At 25.9% G+C, this 6,765-nt stretch overlaps 1 protein-coding gene across 2 annotated transcripts in view; it reads right to left on the reverse strand.

The window, feature by feature from the left end:
* The window catches only part of LOC142322917 (parathyroid hormone/parathyroid hormone-related peptide receptor-like), a 496,010-nt gene extending 489,453 nt beyond the window's left edge, over positions 1 to 6,557 (reverse strand). For both annotated transcript variants that reach the window (XR_012755963.1, XM_075362004.1), the window contains exon 1: positions 6,433 to 6,557. The gene's annotated coding sequence lies outside the window, so the exon portion shown is untranslated. The remainder of the gene's footprint in view (positions 1 to 6,432) is intronic.
* Positions 6,558 to 6,765: the final 208 nt, after the last annotated feature.

Consider the following 6,765-nt stretch of genomic DNA (forward strand, 5'->3'; position numbering starts at 1 on the left):
AACAAGTACGAATACTCATATCAGCACTCTCATTAATTCACCTAACCTGTAAAGATATTTCAATTCTGTTCTAACTCAATATTAGCAGTCCTGAGAAAAACACCATTAAATTAATTCTGTGATCTAATAAGTACAGGCTTACCGATATTGAAACTGAATTAAAAGTAACTATAATTACGGAATTAAACCAACATCCTGCAGTATTACAGAACGTTTTTATAGCAGTAAATCTGTATTTATAACAAAACTTTCGTATATTTTATTATAACTGATTTAATTTTTTTTAATAATGTTATATAAAAATAATTAAATATATTATATAAGCGGGTATATTTAGTTAATGCATATATGTTTGAGCGAACAGACAAGTAAACTTTGTAATGCTGCATCGCTCAATATCTGTTTATGTTTAAGTAGTGCGTGAAATAATTCATTATAAGCTCTTGAAGGAAATTTCCTGCAACCATTTTCAAAAAAAGTTACACCTGAAAAAAATACTACAATATTTTCAACAGAACTACGGTATTTATAGAATATGTCAGGACAAGGTTTTCTGTTCGCATATTATATTACTATTCCCATGGTAATTCGTTTACACCTGTTTAATTATACGTAAATCTTGTAAACAGTGTATATAAGGGAAACTAAACGGACGGAAGTCTTCGTGGATTAATTATTTTGAGGCTGCCTCAATATACCTTGTGGCAATAATTTTATCCCTAGGGATAAGCAATTGTTTCGCTGTACCGGAAAGTGGTCTCCCGGTACTCAGACTTACAACTTAACATGTGTTATGTACAATAAAGTTTTGTAATAAATTTATTATTACACTACAACAACAGGATTTGAATTAGATTTATACAAAATAGTAATTTTTTAATAAAGTAAATTATTATCTCATAAGTTTCGTACATCAAAGAATCTTTTTTCAAGTTTGTTAAAATACCCCAACCATATACATTTTATTTTTAAAAATACGATAAATTATATTTTGTAAATAAATGAAAATATATTTATAATTAAAAAGAATTGTAAAGAAATTAATTCTTTTGTAATGTTAGTTTTTTACCAGTAAGTAAAAAACAAACATAAATCAAAATGATTAAATAAACATAACCTCAGACTTTTAATTGTAAATACATTTAAAAGATACACATACACATATGTACTATGTAAAACCTTTTTTAAATTTTAGTCTAGCATAAATTTTTAATTAAAAAACCTGTATGAAAGTTTTAAGCATTGTAAACTGTAAATATTTTTACAATTATTTAATCAGTAGAATTTCTCAATAATTATTATGGAAGTAAAAAATTCAACATGAATACATTTGTAATAAAATACTCGTAAATTAATGAAACAGATCTCCATTTCATAATCACAAGTTCCAAGCTGATATGATGATTTAATAAAAAAATAAAGTAAAATAAAACAAACATCATTAAAATAAAATATTTAAAAAAAATATCTCTCTAGAATAATAAAATGTTAATTTTAATACTTTTTAAATTTCTAAGTTTAGAAGTCTCCTTCAGATTAAAATAACTAACCAATAATTTACTGACATAATTTATGCTGGCTTAAAAGTTGAAACTTATGAATAATGACTTTTTTAATAATACATTATAAAACTAGCCTATAATGACAGCCGTTTATGCACGAGTGCGAAGTAAGTTACGACATGAGTCTTAGCGAGTGTCGTAAACTTCGCAAGAGTGCATTAATGACCATTATAGAGAGTTGCATACCGTATTTTTTCTACGGCTGAGAAAATATTGGGATCATTGATTTAAATTAATGATAGAATACATTGTTTCGGAATATTTTGTTAATTTTTCAAAAAATTCATTAAGAAATACATTATTGTGGCAATAGATTATTAGTAATAATTTCTGCCTTTTCTTTAATATCGATCGGTTTTAAAGATACTTTTTCCTTAGTATGCGACATAACTAAAAAAAGAAAATAAACAGTGTATTAGAAACTTATTACCTATTGGTGTTCTTTCAGATTGATTACGTTCTGCTTGCTAACTACTACATCAGATTAAAATCAAAGTAAAAAAACAGCTGATACGTTAAAGAATACCCGCTTCTGATTGTCAGTGGTAGAAAATAGTAGGCTTTTGATCCTTTGAACACCTGTATCATAATGAAAATCTGTTTCAAAATATCCCTCATAATGATACAGGTTCCAAACGCGTAATTCAAACATTAACGTACAGCCAAAAGAAAATTATCGTTGATTACTTAAAGTTATTTATTGTGAGAAAAAAGTTAAACACCTTTCTTCACGTCTGTTCTTATCATAGTCTCGTGTTTTAAATATGGGGAAGAAAGACTGGTTAACAAAATTATCTTAAAAACTTGGTTACGTTTCTAATGAAAGAACTTATTAGAATAAGAAAATTAAAAACTATATTCATGTTGGATAGATATAACGTTATGAGTTCCAAAAAAATTAAATAACTTATACTAATTTCAAAAAAGTAATTTATATAGAATTTTAAAATTCTATATATTTTGTAAATGTTTTAAAGTTTTGTTTCATTTTTTAATTGAAGATGGACTTAATTCTGTAGTTTCTTTATACGAATAAATTAAATATTAGGTAGATTTAATTTACTAAGCATTTGGCACCGTTGGTAATACAATTGTATAAATTAAATTTCCAATTACCAACAATTTAAAAAGTGTAAATCTTACTACTTTCGGAGCTGTTTCTCCATCTACAGGGATTTTGAGGAATGTTAATTTTAATTCTAATCAATAATCGTTTTTAAATTAAACTGTTATGTTTGTAATAGTCGGTCGTCAAGAATAAAATTAATTCGTACGTCAATAAGACAATAACGTCATGTTTGTAAGATGTTTGCGACTGTTATTTGAATAATAGTCGTAAACATCTTACAAGCATGAAGTTACTATCTTATTGACGTACGAATTAATTTTATTATTGACGACCGACTATTATGACATAACAGTTTAATTTAAAAACGATTATTGATTTGAATTTAAAATAACATATTTTAGAAAATCCCTGAAGATGGAATAACAGCTCCGATAGTACTAGGATTTACACTTTTTAAATTGTTGGCGAGTCGAAATTTAATTTATACAAATATTAAATAACTTATTATATCATTTACATCAAAAATTTATTTCTTTTTACTTTTATTTTTATGTTTTTGTATTATACAAACTTACAAAACGTTTATAACCAAATTAGTTTTGTTTTCTGTAATCTCCTTCTGACTACACAAATATAATTTTATTTACTTAATATCAAAATGATCTTGCAGATTATTCTTCTTCTTTAATATTTTTTTAAAATGTTGCCACTTTTAGTCATTTCTCAACTAAAAGCATCTACCGACACCTTATTAACCCTTAATTTGTCTCAGGTCTCTTAGAACAAAAATCTAAAACTAATTGAAATTGTTTTACTTTTTTTGGTTTTTGAAGTAAATTTGAAAGTAAGCTTATGAAAATTAAGAACAGTTGTGTTTCACTATGTGATAAAGCGGCTAAAGATGAAAAGTGATGGTTTGGAGCGGAACGGATCAAAGCAGTCAGTAACTACGAATATTTTGGATTGCTCCTGACTTCAGAAATATCTTTTGAAGAACACTTAACAAAGAAAACCAAAGGTTATAATTAATTATTTTAGCAATATTATTCTACTACACTGTTTCTTCTCATTATTTTTTACATTAAATATGCATTTAAATTATAATCGAGTATTTTTAATTTACTGGAGAATCGATATTCCAAATAACTTTTTGAATGAAGTTTTAAATAGAAAAATATCCTTCTATAATAAAAAGAAGCATTTTGTTATTCATTTAATTTTTATTAGGCAAATTTTGCGCCTGATTTTATGAAAATTATAGTTATTTTGAACAATATCGGAAAATCACTTGTTTCTAGTCATACAACTCGACTAAAGAACAGCACTAGTCTTATGTTAAAGAGGAATTAAATTGTTATATTTCTTAAACACCGAGAATATTTGTGGTTAATTGGTTTTTAAAACTGTTCAATTTAGAACGCAGTTGCACAGTCAAAAGAAGTATTTTTTTTAGTAGAAAAGAGATTTTTCTTGAATAATTCTCAAGCAGAAGAAAATAAGTATCATTTTATTACGGAATATCCAGTTTTGTCTGAATTCACGAGAAGATAAAAATGTTTGAAAGAAAGATTTTTCTGTTTAAATGAACGTAAACATTATTAACATCATACTAGCTGGTTTAAAGTGTGCTTGTATAATGATTAAATATGGAAATGTAGAAATTTACTTACCAAGGGAATTTAATTTTTTATTATCTTTTTACTGCTAATTTCTTTCTTATTTTTTCTTATTTCTATTATTGTTTCATGTTTCACATCAGATGACCATGAAATAATTATCTGCACTTTGTTTATAAAAAAAAAACCATTTTTGTGAATAATTTTGTTTGAAATATGTTTATATTCGTAATTTGTTTCAAATATATTTATATTAAGTAATATATACACACTATATTATTATCTTGAACAATTTTGGGATATCCTAGAAAGTTAGTCTTTCTACTAATTTTAATAATTCCTTTTTATTATTTTATTTCGTTTTAACAGGTAAGAAATTAAATAAGAGTGATTAGAGTAAATAAATGTGTAAAATATACCTTTCAAAACAACAAATAGTGGGGGAATATATATGTACGCGTGTGTGTTTAAAATTAAAAGAATCGGGTGTAATAATAATTAGCGATCTGTTTAAGTAATTGATTACTTTATTCGAATCAAATTGATGTCTATTTACCAATCGATAGTGATATATCAGGTCACCCTATTAACTAAATTAAACTAAGTAAAGTAAGTAAGTAGTTTTAAATTATTTTTATGATGTGTTTATCACATCACATTTAAGGCTGATATTTTTTTTTCCCAAGAAAACTCATATAATTAAGTTTTATCGTAGAATAGTATTGAAGAGCTCTCTTCATAATAATAAGAAAGAAATCAATCTGTTCAGTTTATTTTGTTTTTTATTTTTTTTGTTCTATTTTTTATGAATTAATTCACTACATGAGCTCAAGCTTTTGCGGAGGAATTAGAAAATTGAGATTTTGTAATGTATGAAAAATACCACGTTTAACCGTGATTCGAACACGAGATCTACGAATGAAAGTCCGATAAGCTACCGCTCCATGACGGAGATCGGCAATTTGGTTCTCAGATAGAAAATAAAATAATAAAAACTAACAAACATAGCGTTTAGGTTGATTTAATAACGTACATTTTTTTAAAAGTGTATTTGTAATAATAGAAATTTTTTTTATAAAAAAAATTCGAATTTTGATTTTATGTTACCTACACAGTCAATTTTTCACTTAGTTACGTTATGTATGTTATCATTAATGTATTTTTTTTTTTTTTTTTTTAATAGAAAATGTTAGTAAAATAAAATGAAATTTTTATATATCTAAGTCAGATTAACGAAGTATTGGTAAGCTGATTGACCAATCCGAGATCAAATGAACTCGAGAATCGGTGAGAAACTTTTTTTTTCTACTATAATATTAAATTTATGAAATTTATACTAAATCGACATTATTCTAAAATATAATTTTTTTCTTTTAAAATACGAAACTTTTTTAGTTCTTTTTATTTTTTTCTTTGCTTAAAATAGACCACTTGTTCCTAAATCCTGTATTATTTATATTTCAAGCTTTTTGTTAAAATTTATTATTTTTGTTTAATAGTCTATATAATATTTTTCATTGGATAATTCATTTAATTAATAAACATTTTGTTTTGATTATCCATGATTTCCTTTACGAAAGCTATTAATATTTTAAAAAATTAGATTTTAGAATGCACAGTTTTACTTAGCATAATATATGTTTATATATAATAAGTTCTAAATTTATTTAATTTAATATTATGTAGATTAAAATTAAGCAATTTCATTATCAAATTTTCTTTAAGTTTGTACAGACCGTTTTAAAATGTAAAACCGTATCGTTTCAGCGGATTACAAATTTTCATAAAAGTTTTCAGAGGTTTGTATGATTTTTTAATTTATTAACTTAAATAGTAATTTATTAACCTAAATAGTAACTGCCGATCTCTGTGACGGAGTGTTAGCGGTCTCGGCCTTCCGGAGGTCCCCGATTCGAATCCCGGTAAGGCATGACAGTTTTCATACGCTACAAAATTACATTTCCATATCCATATCCTATGCACAAGCTGTAGTCTTATGTGCTGATATCATCAAGCTAAAAAAAAATTACTTAAATTTTAAATATTCTTTTCCATGAATAATGTGTGTTTGTGTGGCGTAAAATTAATATAATGTTAGTTTACAAAATACATAGAAATCTTTTTATAAATAAACACATAAAATTATTTAACATATACACACATAGGGTATAAATAACGGACATACTTTGTCTAATTTGTCGTTATCAAGCGATCTATGTAATTATTTAATGCAGCTAGAACCAGTTAAGACGTTTTCCACGATTCTTGTTAACGATATACACAAGGTTAGTGTATCTCAATTGGAAGCGCGTAAATAACTGAGCTTCAGTTTGTACCAGATAGGAAAACTACCGTGGCTTAGCTTAAAATGTTCAACTGCGCATGTCTGATAATCCCCCCCCAAACCGTGCTTCCTTTTTCTGTGTCGTATGGTCAGAGCGAAAACATGTATTTGCACACATATAAATGGCCGTTAATGTAGCCTGTATTTTTGAGATAGTAAAAATATTATATAAAA

Source organism: Lycorma delicatula, chromosome 4, assembly GCF_047948215.1.
Source record: "Lycorma delicatula isolate Av1 chromosome 4, ASM4794821v1, whole genome shotgun sequence".
NCBI lineage: Eukaryota > Metazoa > Arthropoda > Insecta > Hemiptera > Fulgoridae > Lycorma > Lycorma delicatula.